The sequence below is a fragment of the Rana temporaria genome, chromosome 9, assembly GCF_905171775.1.
Source record: "Rana temporaria chromosome 9, aRanTem1.1, whole genome shotgun sequence".
Classification (NCBI taxonomy): domain Eukaryota; kingdom Metazoa; phylum Chordata; class Amphibia; order Anura; family Ranidae; genus Rana; species Rana temporaria.
Genome location: NC_053497.1, coordinates 66,728,951 through 66,744,504, shown reverse-complemented (window position 1 = coordinate 66,744,504; position 15,554 = coordinate 66,728,951). Strand labels below are relative to the sequence as shown.

The 15,554-nt window shown below is 43.5% G+C and overlaps 1 protein-coding gene across 14 annotated transcripts in view; it reads left to right on the top strand.

The window, feature by feature from the left end:
- Nucleotides 1–15,554, top strand: part of LOC120913619 (muscleblind-like protein 3) — a 201,996-nt gene that overhangs the window by 41,296 nt on the left and 145,146 nt on the right. Inside the window, exon 1 of one of the 14 annotated variants that reach the window (XM_040323708.1) lies at nt 13,445–13,720. The exons of the other annotated variants lie outside the window; for them this stretch is intronic. The gene's annotated coding sequence lies outside the window, so the exon portion shown is untranslated. Of the gene's footprint in view, nt 1–13,444; nt 13,721–15,554 lie in introns of those variants that run through there. 14 annotated transcript variants of the gene reach the window in all.

Below are 15,554 nucleotides of genomic sequence, written 5' to 3'. Positions count from 1 at the left end.
AAAGTACATGTGTTCGGAGGATAATGTGCGTCTGGGTGGGTGTGTGCGCTCCTGGGGGCCGGCCAGACCTCACCTTTTAACAAAGAGCGCTTTAAGAAAATGTGCCCTGCTTGGATTCTTGCGTGGCTCTGCAATATATACCTTTAAAGGGGAAATCTGCTGAGAATTATTTGGCTGAAGAACGTAGATGTGAAAATGTAATGTGTTACCATCACTCAGTTCTGTGCTTCTCTTCTGTCAAGTCACATATTGATGGCTTCTGACGAGCAGTTTCGAGCCCAGCCCTGCCACTCAAGTGTCAGATCCTTTTTGAGGTCTATGGGAAATATGTGACGCTAAAGCCGCCCACGCACATTGCAATCATATTGCTCAGTCACGAAAGTTTTAGGTTAAATTTTACAACAATTTCCAAGATAGATCCAAAGCACTCATACAAATTGCATGAATTGCACAAAGCCATAATTGGCGGAGACATTAGCTGGCCATACGCAGGTAGATTTGTTTTCTTTTTAATAAAAGTTCATGCAAAAAATCTCAGTGGTACATTCGATAATGCATTGACAAATTGTCGTTTTGTAGGTGCTTCAAAATGATACTTTGCATTTAACATAAAATTTTGATGTGAATGGAATTTTCTGTAAGAAAACCATATACACAATTAAAAAAAAAGGAACTGACTGTCTAGTGGGGGCTTAAGTATTGGGCGAACCTGAGCAGTACCTGAGTATTGTGAGAACCTGAGTATTGTGAGAACCTGAGTAGTACCTGAGTATTGGGAGAACCTGAGTAGTACCTGAGTATTGGGAGAACCTGAGTAGTACCTGAGTATTGGGAGAACCTGAGTAGTACCTGAGTATTGGGAGAACCTGAGTAGTACCTGAGTATTGGGAGAACCTGAGTAGTACCTGAGTATTGGGAGAACCTGAGTAGTACCTGAGTATTGGGAGAACCTGAGTATTGGGAGAACCTGAGCAGTACCTGAGTATTGGGAGAACCTGAGTAGTACCTGAGTATTGGAAGAACCTGAGTAGTACCTGAGTATTGGGAGAACCTGAGTATTGGGAGAACCTGAGCAGTACCTGAGTATTGGGAGAACCTGAGTATTGGGAGAACATGAGTAGTACCTGAGTATTGGGAGAACCTGAGTATTGGGAGAACCTGAGCAGTACCTGAGTATTGGGAGAACCTAAGTCGTACCTGAGTATTGGGGAGTCCCTGAATATTGGGGAGTCCCTGAGTATTGGGGAGTACCTGTGTGTTGTGAGGACCCAGCGGTCATGATACATGTTGGTACCAATGGCCAAGTGAGAGGAAGGTGGAGAGTCCTCAAAAACTATTTCAGGGATATAGGGAATAGATTGCAGTAAAGGACCTCCAAGGTAGTTTATTCTGAAATACTCCTTGTACAGTACCTCGAGCCACACCAGAGCGACAGCAGGAGCTTAGGGAAATGAACAAGTAGCTGAGGAACTGGTGCAGGAAAGAGGGATTTGGGTTCCTGGAGAACTGGTCTGACTTCTCAGTCAGTTACTGGCTCTTTAGTAAAGACGGGCTACACCTTAATGGGGATGGTACAGCTAGCTCTATTGGGAAGTAAGATAGCCACAAAGCTGGAGGAGCTTCTAAAGTAGGTGTTTGGGGGGGGGTCAGAAAAAGCAATAGCCGATAGGGAGCGGGTAACAGAGGGTGATGGAGTCAAAATAGTAATATAAGTGAAAATATAACCATAACAACTAATCACAGGGTAAGTGATTGGGAAATTCAAAGACAAAGCCCAAAGAAACAAGGGGTGAAAACAATACGTACGCATACAGAACTAAGAGGCGTATACACAAATTCTAGGGGTCTGGCTAGCAAAATTGTGGATCTGGAGCTTCATTTGTTTGAGAAACGTTTTCTGTCCCACAATTTCAAATGTTCTCACCAGTATTGCCGAAAAAACGAATGTCGATATGACCCCACTAACAAATAACCCAAGCTACTTCTACTAGTGTATGGCCAGCTTAGGGGGCTTGTTCACACCATGTGCATTGAGTGGCATTTTTCTGCACATAGTAGTTTTCTATGTGCCCTGTTCACACCATACATATGCAGAAAAAATACAGCACAGACGTGGTGTGAACAAGCCATGAATGTTTTCATTAGATTTCACTAGATTGTGACATCTGTGGCATGATTGTATGATGTAACCAACTTTAGGAATCTTGATTTGTGTGCTATTGTTTCCATTCTTATTGTACAATGTTTTAAAATGATATGGTGATGGCATATGGTGATATAAATACCTTACAGTCAATGCACAGGAAAACGGGAATGTAAGAAATGAATTGTAGGTGTGTGTGTGGTCAGCCAAGGGCAAAGGAAGCTGACAAAGGATTGGAAAGCAACACAGATGGTGGAAGTCATCGCCAGAGAAGCACACTGAGGTGTGTGATACTAGCACATTAGCCTCCCCTACCTCTACTCAAAACAGTGGAGTAGAGCTTTTTCTTTTAAGAAATGCTTCTGATGAATTGGATAATTATTAGGAAACAACATTGTATAATTGTACATGTCATGTGCACATACTTCATTTACAAGAATGATTTTTATGCAGCGCTACATACTATCAAGAAGACTTTCTAAACCTTTTTACTCAAGGGAAACCCTTCAAATCATTTTCAGGTCTCAGGTTACCCCTGCTAAAACCAATTCATGGATGGTCAGTGGGAAGCATGCCTGCCTTACAGTGTGGTCAGAATATCACCCTTGTAGACAATTAAAAAAGATCATTGGTGTCATGCAGCTGACTCTGCTAAGTGCCATTGGCCCCAAAACTATGCTGGCACCCTCAAATGAGAGGTCAATTAGCCACAGTGCAAGTAACTCAAGAAACTCCCAGGGCAGTGGTCTCCAAACTGCAACTATTTGCTTGCAGCCCCAAGACAATATTCCTCCCTCTGACATCCACAGTGGGGTACTTTTCCTCCTGACACCAGTGATGGGGCTTAACTTCCTTCTCTAACATCAACAGTACTATTCCTTCCACTGGCACCGACAGTGGGAGCACTATTCCTTCCACTGGCACTGACCTGGGGCACTATTTCATTCCACTGGCACCGACAGTGGGGGCACTATTCCTTCCACTGGCACTGACCTGGGGCACTATTTCATTCCACTGGCACCGACAGTGGGGGCACTATTCCTTCCACTGGCACTGACCGTGGGTCATTATTCCTTCCACTGGCACTGACCTTGGGGCACTATTCCTTCCACTGGCACTGACCGTGGGGCACTATTCCTTCCACTGGCACTTACCGTGGGGCACTATTCCTTCCACTGGCACTGACCTTGGGGCACTATTCCTTCCACTGGCACTGACCGTGGGGCACTATTCCTTCCACTGGCACTTACCGTGGGGCACTATTCCTTCCACTGGCACTGACCATGGGGTACTATTCCTTCCATTGGTACCGACAGTATTCCCACTGGCACCGATTATATTCCTACTGGCCAAAGTCTCTGGCCCCCCTAATGTCTGAAGGACAGTAAACAGGTCCTTTGTTTAAAATGTTTAGAGACCCCTGCTCTAGAGGAATCCTGGTTGATAATGACTATAGATACACTAGCAATGCAGGATACCATTGGTTGCGGCCCTGAGACAATATTCCTCCCTCTGACACCCACAGTGGGGTACTGTTCCTCCTGACACCAGTGATGGGGCTTAACTTCCTTCTCTAACATCAACGATGGTGCACTATTCTTTCCACTGGCACCGACAGTGGGGGCAGTATTCCTTCCACCGGCACCGACAGTGGGGGCACTATTCCTTCCACCGGCACCGACAGTGTGGGCACTATTCCTTCCACCGGCACCGACAGTGTGGGCACTATTCCTTCCACTGGCACCGACAGTGTGGGCACTATTCCTTCCACTGGCACCACCAGGGCGACACTATTCTTTCCACAAACATCGATTACCAATGATGGATCACTGTTCCTCCAACTATTACCAATGATGGACCACCATTCCTCTGCCTACTGATGTAATTCTTTATTCTCTCAAGTCCTCCAAGCCTGAGGCATTTTATATTCCCACTGGCCAAAGTCTGGCCCCCCTAATGTCTGAAGGACAGTAAACAGGTCCTTTGTTTAGAATGTTTAGAGACCCCTGCTCTAGAGGAATCCTGGTTGATAATGAATATAGGAACACTAGCAATGCAGGATACCATTGGATGGGCACGAGATCATTTCGATTTTAAATGCTATATTATAATATCTAGGGCTTCATTACTACTATAACAAAAAGCACATTCATGGATTAGCATATGTCAGCCACTTATGTATAAATAGTAACATGTGTATGTGTCGGCTTTATCTCAGTACTGAATCCATACAGACATGTGTGCATGCTTATATGCAAAATGTCTGCCTGTTTGGCTTCAAATGCAAAAAGAAAAAAGAAAAGTGCATCATATAAATGTGCAGCATGTCAGAGCATGTGTTAAGGATTTACCACCACATGTAAGCTGTAAAAAATGTGTGTGTATGTGTGTGTGTGAGTGTGTGTGTGTGTGTGTGTGTGTATATGTGTATATATATATATATATATATATATATATATATATATACACATAAATATATACACACACATATGTGTGTGTGTGTGTGTGTGTATATATATTTATGTATATATATATATATATATATATATACACACACACACACACACACAGATTATTTTTATTAAGGTAGAGCAGAGAGCAGTAACAGTGTCCAGCAACCCCTAAAATCCGACGGGAGTTCGGTTTCCGGTTGTGCGGTCAATTAAGAGGATTTCTGATTGGATGACTCCAGTTACTGCACGTTGCACCTAGCTCTTTGACTTCTACAAATGCTTTTCAATGAATTATAAATAATTCTGCTAGATATATACATTTTTGTACCTTACTTTGTGTGCTTGCATTGTGTGGTGTCGGTAGGGTTAACTACTTCAGTCACAGGGGTTAATCAGATTACCAGCGAGGGTTAATGAGGGTATCTGGTGCCTTGTAAAAGCAGAGGTGCTTGGAGAAGCCTTGTCTGTTGTTGTTTTGTGTCATAGAAGCGGCTCGGCAGGAGGAAGTGTGACAGTGAGATCCAGTGAAACACTGCTGTGTGTGTGTGTGTGTGTGAGGCCACAGCTGGGTGGTTATTCTCACTTCCTCTTCTCTTTCATTCTGTTTACAGAGCGGGGAAAATGTGAGCTTTTTCAGGTGTGCGCTTTTGTTTCTCCTTTATGGAATGTACTTAAAGCTAAACTCCAGGCAAAACTGACTTTTTTCATTTTAAATATAGTCCTCAATAACCATAAAAAAATATAAAGCCACTTTGTGTGCAACAAATGCCTTTGCAAACCCAGATATCACCTTTTAAAACTAGAAGTGACATCATCGCTGTGCTATACAGTATATAGCCTGAGCAGAGCTGTGGGAGGGGCTAAGCAGGTCCACCCACTACAGGCTGCCAGCAGAAAACTAAAAGAGGGGGCGGAGACCAGACCAATCACCCTGCACAAGAGGAGGGGGCAGCAGTGACTGGTCCTTATTACCGAAGCTCCTGCACAGAGACGGAATTTCACAATTGATTACTGCACAGATCTGGAAGAAACACAAAGCACATAAAAATTCAAGAACAATGCACATGGCTTTTGTATTTAGACAAGCCGCGTGCAGGAACTCATAGGAACTATTTTTTGCTCTGACGGCTCTATACTGTAAGGTGAAATATAATTGGTTTCTATGAGCCCCTGTATGTTTTTTACACTTTGCACGTTTTTTCCTTAAAGTGGGGTTCCACTGCGATTTTTAACACTACAGTGTTTGTAGCTGCTGACTTTAAATAAGGACACTTACCTGTCCTAGGCACCCGCGATGTCGGCCCCCCGATCCCTCGATCCTGTCAGCTCCCGGTGCCGCCATCCTCACTAAGGCTCCATTCACACCTAGGCGTTTTAACGCCTGAAGCCCGACACTATTGCAGCCTAAAATACACTGGAGGGGTGATTTAACATTCTTCTCTATGGAGATGGTTCACATCTCCACGCCGAAACGCTGTACGCCTGAAGCTCAAAACAAGTCCCTGACCCTTTTTTTCAGACGGCTTCGGCGTTCGGCATAGCCGACAATGTTAAATCACCCCCCCAGCGAAAACGAGCTTAAAAAACGACGCGTTCTGTCGCGGCAAATCGCGATACAAAACGCTGAAATTTGTCGCGGCAAATCACGGTACAAAACGCTGCGCTAAGGTGTGAATGCAGCCTAAGGGAAACAGGCAGTGGAGCCTCGCGGCTTCACTGGCCGTTTCCTACTGCGCATGCGTGAGTCTCGCATCGCTTTGTGAATAGGCGGCTGCTTTCTGGGATACACACAGTTCCCAGAAGGCAGCGCGCCCCATTCCCCAGAAGACAACGCAAGGAGGATGAGGAAGAAGACCTGCCGCAGACTAGGAAGATCCTCAATTTCTGGTAAGTAAAAAACATTTTTTTTTTTCAATTTTTTTGCAGGATTTTTGTGTATTTTTTTTTTTTTTAGGGTGGACCTCCACTTTAATTAAAGCAGTGTTAAACCCCAACCAAAAAATGTATTATATTGTGGCTTACCAGTCATTAGATGTGGTGCCTGCATTTGTTTTTCTTTTTTTAGGCTTTCCCTCCCTCTGTTTTCACTAGGTGATCTGGCCTGTAGCACACCTCCTGTATTAGAGTGCCCCATTCTGGATGAAGGAGCACAGGTAGCAAATTTGGTCAGCAGCATTGTCAGTTGTTGGGGGTGGGGGAGTGTTGGATGTTCTAGCAGATTTAAATGCCCTAACAATTTGAAGCCAAACTCCAGGTAATGCCGTACTTTATAAGCAGTTATAGCAATTCCATAAATAACAGCTGATAATTGTAACCACTTATGTCAGTGTTAAATAGTTTGTCTCATATCTGTAACGGCAAGTGAGCTTGTTCTTTTGAAAAACAAAAGACATGCTGGCGAGATCACCAGATGAAAAAATAGAAGTAAAAAAAAAGCCTACAAAAGAAAACCAATGCAGCCATCACATCTCAGAAATGGTAAGCTGCAATATAATAAATATTTGCTTTTAGGTTTAATACTGCTTTTAAATCAGTGGACTTTGCAGTGGGAAGCAGTTATCTTTTATATACCACTTTCTGTAGTCTCTGTGGTCTGTCTCCCCCTTTTAGTTGTGAAACCTGCTATTTTTAAAAAGAAAAGTAATTGGCAGCCTTCTTCCTTATTTTGTGCCAATCCACCGGTGTCGTCTGCACCTGATCTCGTGCATGCAGCACTGACTTGAGCCTCCTTAAAGTGGTTGTAAAGGTTTAAAGGTTTTTACCTTCATGTATTGTGTGCATGAAGGTAAAAGACCTTCTGTGTGCAGCAGCCCCCCCTCCCCCCCTGATATTTACCTGAGCCCCATCTCAATCCAGCAATGTGCAAGAGCGGCGACTCTCCTGGGTTTCTTACTTCCTATTGGCTAAGAGAGCAGCAGGAGCCATTGGTTTCTGCTACTGTCAATCACAGCCAGTGAGCCAATGAGGAGAGAGCAGGGTGCGACCAAAACATGCTTTGTGTGTGAATGGACACACAGAGCAGCGGCTCAGGAGCAAACCTGCTTGGGTGCCCCCATAGTAAGCTTCTTGCTTTGGTGTGCACTCAGTAGGACAGAGGGCCCAGGAGACCCAGTGGGGGACCCGAGAAGAGGAGGGTCGGGGCTGATCTGTGCAAAACCATTACATGGGGAGGGGCAGTTTGTACAGTGGACAGTGCGTTCAGGCAGGGAGGAAATGTGAACCACCTTGCACTGATATGAATAGTCACTATTCCTTTTCTACGCTATCAAAAAGAAAAAAGTTTGGCTATAAATACACTTTATTACTTAACTTGAACATCACCCAGACACACCTTTCCAGTGCACCTATGTTGCAGCTCACCACAACACATGGTAACGCACTGTGCAGCAGAAAAATGTACACATGCTTTGTGATCAGTTATTTTTAGATATAATAATAATTATTGAGTGTAAAGTGCCATCAACAGTTAAAGGGGGTGTAAAGGTTTGTTTTTTATTTTCTAAATAGGTTCCTTTAAGCTAGTGCATTGTTGGTTCACTTACCTTTTCTTTCGATTTCCCTTCTAAATGTTTTTTTCTTTGTCTGAATTTCTCACTTCCTGTTCCTCCTCAGTAAGCTTGCCCCCATCATCCGAGCCGTTCTGGCTGGGGGTTAGTCAGCCAGAACACCTTACTGAGAAGGGACAGGAAGTGAGAAATTCAGACAAAGAAAAAAAAAACATTTAGAAGGGAAATTGAAGGATAAGGTAAGTGAACCAACAATGCACTAGCTTAACCACTTGACCACCAGGCACGTAAACCCACTTAATAACCAGACCGATTTTTAGCTTTCGGTGCTCTCACAATTTGAATGTCATACAACATTGTACCCAAATGAAATTTTCATCCTTTTTTTCACACAAATAGAGCTTTCTTTTGGTGGTATTTAATGGTATTTAATTATTTTTTGCGCTATAAGAGATAAAAGACTGAAAATTCTGTAAAAAAAATGATTTTTTCTTTGTTTCTGTTATAAAATTTAGCAAATTTAGTATTTTTTCTTCATTCTTTTGCATAATGTGAAAGATAAAGTTATGCCAAGTAAATAGATACCCAACATGTCACCCTTCAAAATTGCACACGCTCGTGGAATGGCGCCAAACTTTGCTACTTAAAAATCCCCATAGGCGACGTTGCAGGGTATTGTGGGGTATTGCAGAGTATTGTGGGGTATTGCAGAGTATTGCACAGTAGAGTAGTCTTAGTATGGGGCAGGGATGGCTGGCTGGATCTGTGATTGCATTTGTCACAGATCCAGCCCACAGCACTCGTGCTGCATCCGCTCTCTCCCCTCTCCTCCCACACTGTACAGAGAGGAACCGGCGTCATCACATGACGCCGGTTTGTTTACAAGTGATCGCTTCGTCATTGGACGGAGCGATCACGTGGTAAACCGCCGATATCAGCGGCGATTTACCGTGATCCGTGATGCGCCGGGGTCCTCCGGACTCGGCGGTCACGGACATTCCCGTGTGCGCGCCCGATTCTGGGAGGACGTCCATGGACGTCCTCCCAGAGTTAAGGAACCTCCTTCTAGACGTCTTTCGTCTATAGGGTGGTGAGTAAGTGGTTAAAGGAACCTATTTAGAAAATAAAAACGAACCTTTACAACATCTTTAAACTAATGAATACAGCATTTTTTTAATTTAGACTACAAGGTGGTATTGTTCACTTGCACACCTGTTGTCCTATGCTTGTGAACATGACACAGGATATGGCCAAGGTTGTTGACCCCTGAGTTACAGCTCAGATAAAGTTGTTCAGATTAACAAGTCAGTTAATTAATACAACCAACAACGATCCTAGTCTGTGTAGCAGTATATATAAAGTAACACAAACATGTCATAGCTCTCAGCTTCATTAACATGTCAGTCTCACCCTTAGGAGATAAATTCTCAGCTGGCCCCGCTTATACATGGTGGGTATTTTGGTGGCATGTGGTCCTTTTCAGCTTGGCTCTGCTCCAATCTGGTGGGCATTCTGTTGGATATGTGGACCCACTTAAAAGATGTACATTTGTGACATTAGAGTGCCCACTGTAATTCTTGAACTTAAAGTAGTGCAAGGGCTTAGTACATTTGTAGGTTCAAAGAAACACTTACCCGTTGTCCTTGTCACCAAAGCTGAGACCTCCATGAACTGCAGGGGGGCGAAGAGGGTAGGCGAGCAATAGGCTCCTGTAGCTGTCTGGGAGGAGGAATCAAGGGGCGTAGCTTGTTGGGCGCTATGTGTTTGAATGGATGCACACAGCTTAGACAGGGAGAGCGCAGCCATGTTTGTCTCCTTTACAGCCAGCTAGGCAAAGGAGAAACCCACAAACAAGAAGGTGGGGGCAGGACTTCAGGGACCAACCAGGTGACAAAGATTTTTTATTAAGGAATCAGACTATATTCTATGTAAGTGTGGACTTCACAAACTACAAAATTAACCACTTAAGACCCGGACCAAAATGCTGCTAAAGGACCTTGCCCCTTTTTGCGATTCGGAACTGTGTCGCTTTAACAGACAATTGCGCGGTCCTGCGACGTGGCTCCCAAACAAAATTGGCGTCCTTTTTTTCCCACAAATAGAGCTTTCTTTTGGTGGTATTTGATCACCTCTGCGGTTTTTATTTTTTGCGCTGTAAACAAAAATAGAGCGACAATTTTGAAAAAAATTCAATATTTTTAACTTTTTGCTATAATAAATATCCCCCAAAAATATATAAAAAAACCATTTTTTTCCCTCAGTTTAGGCCGATGCGTATTCTTCTTCTACCTATTTTTGGTAAAAGAAAATCGCAATAAGCGTTTATCGGTTGGTTTGCGCAAAATTTATAGCGTTTACAAAATAGGGGATAGTTTTATTGCATTTTTATAATTTTTTTTTTTTACTACTTATGGCGGCGATCAGCGTTTTTTTTTTTTTGTGACTGCGACATTATGGCGGACACCTTGGACAATTTTGACACATTTTTGGGACCATTGTCATTTTCACAGCAAAAAATGCATTTAAATTGCATTGTTTATTGTGAAAATGACAGTTGCAGTTTGGAAGTTAACCACAGGGGGCGCTGAAGGAGTTTCGTTTCACCTAGTGTGTGTTTACAACTGTACGGGGGTGTGGCTGTAGGTCTGACGTCATCGATCGTGTCTCCCTATAAAGGGGATGACTCGATCGATGCAGCCGCCACAGTGCAGCACGGGGAAGCCGTGTTTACATACGGCTCTCCCCGATCGCGAGGGGGCGGCTAGAAACGAATAGCCGCGCCGTCGTCCCGGATCGCTCCTGAAGCCACGGGAACCGCCGCATGTACGGGGGGGGGGGGTCCCGATCGGACCCCCGACCCACGTCTAGGCAGGGACGTACAGGTACGCCAATGTGCCTGTCCGTGCCATTCTGCCAACGTAAATGTACATGCGGCAGTCCGGAAGTGGTTAAATGTAACCATATTGCTACACTTAGAGGCGCTCTCTTCTCTTTTATACTCGGTTGTGAGATGACGCTACTCTTACATCAAGACATCGCTTGTATATCAAGTCAAAATTTATTAAAAAATGTTGCTTGTCTTGCAAAGCGCTCTCAAACCAAGGTTTTACTGAACCAAGTTTTCTGGCATGACTGCCTTGCTAAGCCTGCCAGTTGTCTAACTAGTAATGGGTACAGGACATTTATTTTTATTTTATATTATGTTCCTCTTTACTTATATTTTTATGTTGACTATTTATATACATTTATTTTAGAAATCAATGTTTACACTAGATTTGTAAATGTTTATTGCTTGGATGGAATTTCTGGAGAGCACAGCAGAAGCTAAAGACCATTTTAGAGTGAGGAAGGGAGGGGGAGAGGAGTCAATGCGCTCATTTATTCAGCTGTGTTTGTAATCTGAGCTCCAGCTATTGCTTTTGCAGAAATGCTGTTAAGATCACCCTGGTTTAAAAATACTCTGGAGGCTGGTTTCAAATAAAAACATAGTTTGCAAGCCAAAAGACAAAAAATATCAAATATCCAGACTTAACCAAATGAACAAACAAATAAGATATTTTAAATAAAGGAAAGCTATAAGAAAAAAAAAAATTCACTATATTTAATTTCAATAAAGTAAACTTAAGGCTGGGTTTACACTTGAGACGGATGAGGCTGACAGCAGGGGTCCGGTGCGTCCCTGTTCTCAGTTTCAGGGACGCATCGGGCCCAGGCTTTTTGCTTTAAGGGTTGTCTGCTTAAATGTCTGCTTTAAGGGTTGGTTCACATCTATATGGTGGTTTCAGTGGTAAATCACATACTGCAGAAATACTGCAGGAACATTAAATAAATTAATTATCGTTAAACAGCAGTAGGTCACATCAATGAGCCGTGGAACCACGCAGTGGGAAAAAGCAGATCTTGACAATTTTTTCTTCCTATTTTTTCTTTTTTTCTTTGAAAAGTCACATTTAGGCTGGATTCGCACCTATGTATTTTTTAGCGCATTTTGCAGATTTGCACTACAGAACGTGCCCAAAAAAATGCAGGCGATGGGAGAAGAACTGGTCACCAGTATTGCCTGTGTTCTCCATGTAGAGGTGTCAAACACAAGACCCGCGGGCCGAATCTGGCCCTCCAGGCCATTTCATGTGGCCCACGCACCTCTCCTGCAGCTGCAGTAAAGCTTCAGCCCTACTCTGGTCCTCCTCCAGACCCTTCATTTCTGCATTTAAGCAATGCATCCAGCTTCTTCCCAGCAGCAGCATAAGGAAAGGGGGGTGCACTGTGATGTAAGGGAGAGTGGGGGACTCAACTTCTGGTGGTGGGGTGGCTCTTGACATCTAAGATATGGGGAGGGGAATGCGCTGGACATCTAATCTTACAGATACAACCGGCCCTTTTGAGGGCAATTATAATGCTCATGCGGCCCACGATAAAATTGAGTTTGACACCACTGATGTAGATGATCATTCTACCATTACTGACTAAGGCTGGATTCACACCTATGCAGTTTTGGTGCTTTTTGCATTTTGCAGATTTTCACTACAGTCCATTTAACATGGATTCCTATGGAACACGTTCTGTAGTGCAAATCTGCAAAATGCAAAAAGCACAAAAAATGCCATAGGTGTGAATCCAGCCTTATGCTTTGTTCTGTACTGTGTCCCTCTGTGGAGGTGGCCATCTTTGTAGAGGCAGGGCTTTGATTCCTCAGGTCAGAGCATTCAGCAAAGAGAAGAGTAGCACAATACTGACCACCAAATCTTATCCAGATCTCATGAGACTAGCAGCAGTGTCTTAGATTGCAGATCAATAGCTATGAGACTGCAGACACAGGGGTGCATAGACACCCTCACATACCAGAAAGTGTAGTGTTGTTGTTTTTCAGAAGGAAATTCAGATGAAATAGTAAATATTTTAGGTTACAATGACATAGCTCCCAGCTGTCCCTGATTTGCAACAAAGTCCCTCTGTCCCTCTTTCCTCCTCATTTTGGTCTGTATAGTTGTATATAAAATGCACTATTTATCCTTCAAAAAGTGTGTCCAGGTAACTGCAATAAGCCCTGTAGTTCAAAATAGGCAATGTGCCTGGCGACAAAAATAAATAAATAAAATTGGTTGTCCTGCCTAAGGCTAGGTTCACACGGCTGCGAATTCAAAATTGCGGGATTTTACCGCAATTTCGCGGCCGCGATTTCAGGGAATGCCAGTCTATAGAGCTGAATTAGCTTTCGCACACGAATCAAACTCGCACAAGACCCTTTTTTTTTCACAGCTTAGATTCGCACTGCACTGATGTGAACGGCACTAATGGAAAAAAAGTTATTTTAATGACTTGCGAATTTGAGCGATCGCAATGGCTCAAATTCGCAGAAGAATTTGCAGCAGTGTGAACCCAGCCTTACAGTGACTACCTTTCACTGTGCTGTATTTGCACTGTGGTGCATTTAAATCAAATTTAGCAGGCTGAATGGACCGTGTGTAACACTGTGCCACTCCTTTGGGCGAGGCAATGAGTCATCCAGAGATTTATGGGGATTGTTTAGCTCATTTACTGTTCTTTGTAGGCTGTTAAAGTAGCATGTTTTTATAGTTGGAGCGGATAGTTATACCACAGGACTTTATGGTTCACAGGTAAGTATGCTAGAGAAAGTGTGTGTGTGTGTGTATATATATATATATATATATATATATATATATATATAATGTGTGTATGTATGTGTGTTTCATAACCATTGTACCTCATACAACTTCAATGGGGTCCCACTCACTACCCAGAGAACAGCATAATTTACAGTGCGAAGGCAGGATTCACCCAGGTAGCATTAGCATTCGTTAATTGGGAAAGTTCACTGTTTATAATTGATATGACTATCTATATGGCTCCGCCATGTTCTGTCTTACTTTCTGGAGAATATTAAACAGTTTACATTAATTCTTGCCCCAAAGAAATTTACAGTTAAAGTGATAGTAAAGGTTCATTTCAATTTTTTTTTTTTTAGTAACAAACATGTCATACTAACCTCCACTGTGCAGTTCGTTTTGCACAGAGTGGCTCCGATCGTCCTCTTCTGGGGTCTCACGGCGGCTCCTCCCTGCAAGAGCCAACCCCCTCTGGGAAGCTCTCTCCCGAGGGGGTTAGCTTGTGGGCGCGCTCCCTATGATTCACTGAGCGTCCATAGCCGCCGATTGTATGACTCGGCCCCGCCCCCCTGGTGGCCACATCATTGGATTGTATTGATGGCAGCGGGAACCAATGGCTGAGCTGCTATCAATCTATTCAATGAAGAGCCAATCAGGCATGGGGAGATCGACACGGGATCGCGCCCTCGGAAATTCAGGGCTCAGGTAAGTAAAATGGGGGCTCGAGGGGGTCGGTGACTGCAAGGTGTTTTTTCACCTTAATGCATAGGATGCATTAAGGTGAAAATACACTAAGGTTTACAACCCCTTTAAGGGTTTAAGCATTAGTGAAAAAAATCCCACTTTCAGGACCATATTGTATTTTTTTTTTTTTTTTTTTACAGATCCAGACAGTTCTATTATGACAACATGTCTGCACATAGCGGTACTTGGCTCTGTAACTTGAAGCAGCATTCAGCGATATAAATAAAAAGCCCAAATCCTGCTTTCGAAATGGATATACACTTGTAAACATGTAAGATGTGTGCGTATGCACGTTAATCCATTTTAGTAGATGAAGTGGATAGGATAAAGAGTTATATGCCTCTAGATCAGAGTTTCTCAACGTTTTTCCAGTCAAGGCACCCTTTGCACAATCTCAAGGCACCCCATTCTAAAATGTAAAAACTAAACTAATGGTTTTGTACTGTGTATTGCAACAGCATCTGCACACATAAGGCACCCAACGTAAAGCCCCATTCACAGCTGAGCATAGCGTTTTCAGGCAGAAAGTCGCGCACTTTTACTGCGATTGTATACAGGTCAAAGGGTCACCAATGTAAAAAGCAGAAAAATGCCCAAATCTGCCTACAAAAAAAGTCCCAGAACTTGTTTGGTCAGACAAGTATGCTTTGCAGGTGCCCGATACCCTCCATATTAACCAATGGTGCCAGCAGTTTCCTGCACAGTGCCCAAGGTTGTAATGTTTCACAATAAAACCTGCGGCTTTGTAGACAAATAACCTGGCTTGATCCACCCACTACAGTACACAAAGCACCCCTGAAGAACAGGGAAGGCACCACAAGGTGCTATGGCACCCTGGTTTAAACAGGCTTCTCTAGACCAGCCATTCTCAAGTAGGGTTCCCCCCGAAGTTGCTAGGGATACCTTGAGCTGTAGTTGATTGACCTCCTATCTGATGATACCCAGGTAAAATGCAACTAGCCAGTGCCAAGACACTGATGATCTTTTTAGCTGTCTGAAAGGGGGGCATTCTGACCACCACAAGCCCTTTTCCCAAAGTCTGCCAGTGTTGGTTAGAGAAGAGAGCCCAAGCACCTATCAT